At 29.6% G+C, this 1,985-nt stretch overlaps 1 protein-coding gene across 1 annotated transcript in view; it reads left to right on the top strand.

The window, feature by feature from the left end:
• Positions 1-1,698, top strand: part of GRIA2 (glutamate receptor, ionotropic, AMPA 2) — a 116,856-nt gene extending 115,158 nt beyond the window's left edge. Inside the window, exon 16 of the mRNA XM_005860535.2 lies at positions 1-1,698. This exon is cut by the window's left edge and continues 916 nt beyond it. The gene's annotated coding sequence lies outside the window, so the exon portion shown is untranslated.
• The last annotated feature ends 287 nt before the right edge of the window (positions 1,699-1,985 follow it).

Raw genomic sequence — 1,985 nt, 5'->3', positions numbered from 1 at the left:
TTAAAGACACTATCAAATTATTAGGTTCCCAGAGAAAATTGTGCCCTTTTAATAAAAGAAGGCCAGGTGGTATTTAAAAGTCTCAACTTGTCCCCAAACAATACCTGATTCTGTTTTTAGTATGTCTTACTATATATAAATATATGTTTAATGTAAAGCATTTAATCTATGTAGGTAAATGCTAATAGATTAAAGAAACTAATTTAAAAAAATCAGAATATTCAGTATGTGAGGTTCCATTTTAAAGTGTTTGAGCTTGCAGAAGAGAAGTATTAGACATTAGGAATGCCTTGAAAGTAGCTTTTTAGATAGGTGCCCATTGATCAAACTCCATAAACTAAATCTAAGGTTTTTTGTTTTGTTTTTTTAATTATAAGAGCTGTCATAAGCCTTAGGTATTATGAATAACATAAGCACTTTGAATCACCTGTAATAGAGTTTCTTCCCATTGCCATCAATAAACCCAACCCTAATCTATTATTTTTATACTCATTCCTCAAGTGCAATGGCTATTTTAATATGCCCAGTGTGGATAAAATATTACATTTCTGTAACTTTTGACTAAAGAACTTATATTTCTCTAGTTAAAACAAATTTAAAGGAGCTATCTTCCCTTCAAAAACACACACATTTATTTTCATTAAGCCTCCTAAAACAAAATTAATTTAGGGTTTTAAACAGACATCCAGTAGTTATTTTCAGTATTTTTATTCTTGTGCAGCACTTGGTATTTACCTAAGTGCTTTGAAAATATACTCTTTATATTTCAGAGAAGGGAAAGAGAAATGTAAGGTTTAATACCAACCACTTCCATTGAACATGGTGACATGTGGCATCATGATGTTCTTCACTAAATTTAGCTGTCCCTTATCACAGAGTCGAAGATAACAAAATATGATTTAGTGCATTTCTCCTCATCAGGAATGTTGGAGGTGCAATTTGAATTTTAATAATAAATGCTAGAATGACCAAATTGCAGACTAATTGTTTCCATATTGTACTTAAAATGAGTTTTTAAAAATAAAAAAGATGACTATATACAATTAATGCTATTTATTGTACCTCTGGGCCGACTCTTCTAAAAATTGTAGCTTATTGAATTTTCTCTGTCAAGCTTGAACCTAATGTAAATAATTGAAATAATGTAAAGTTATATTTTCATGTTTTTATAGATACAACATGACAAGAATACATAATGTAAGAGTATTCCAACTATGGATAATGTTGAATGGATAATGCACATCTCAGTTACAAGCAGTAATCATAGTTTAATATCCATGTAACGGTGCATCAATATATTGCTATATAAATATGTCTGTGTGCATTTAAGTGAAAAGTGGTCAAACAAGAGTGATGACAGCTGTCTAAGGTTTTTTTAATCATTTTATATAAAAACTGTTATGGAAAGACCAAAATGTTTATGAACTATTCTTATGTAAATTTACAACTGTCCTTTACTGTACTTTTTTGTTTACAGTATAGTACCTTATTTTCTGCTGTGTTAAGTGGGTGTCAAATTCCAAGGAGACATACACTTTCTATAACTTCTATTGAAGACATTGGAATTCCCAATTTTTCATGTGTACTATGTCAGAAAATGCTTTTGATTTTATTTTTAAATCTAACATCGGATGGCTTTTTCTCGGAGTGTTGTAAAAACTTCAATCATACATAAAACATGTTCTTACAAAAGGCAAAGATCTTTATTTATTTTTTACTTAATAGTTCTTCAAACTAATAATAATGAGAAACCAAAAATGTATTTAGATTTGTTCCCAAACGCAGCTGTTTCTACTGCACAACGACATCTTTGCTCAGTTTACATGTCAGCCAGGTGCAAATGTAACAAAATACAATTAGCTTCGATTTTTTAGGTAAAATAATTAACATTTTAGATATTCCAAACAAACAGTCGTTAAGTGCTTTGGGCATAAGTAGGAATATGAATATTGGTTAATTACATTTCTCATTTTATAATAGACTAG

This window comes from Myotis brandtii, unplaced genomic scaffold (genome assembly GCF_000412655.1).
Source record: "Myotis brandtii unplaced genomic scaffold, ASM41265v1 scaffold136, whole genome shotgun sequence".
NCBI classification, from domain to species: domain Eukaryota; kingdom Metazoa; phylum Chordata; class Mammalia; order Chiroptera; family Vespertilionidae; genus Myotis; species Myotis brandtii.
Note: the sequence above shows the minus strand (reverse complement) of the source record. Positions and strands in the feature narration are given on the sequence as shown.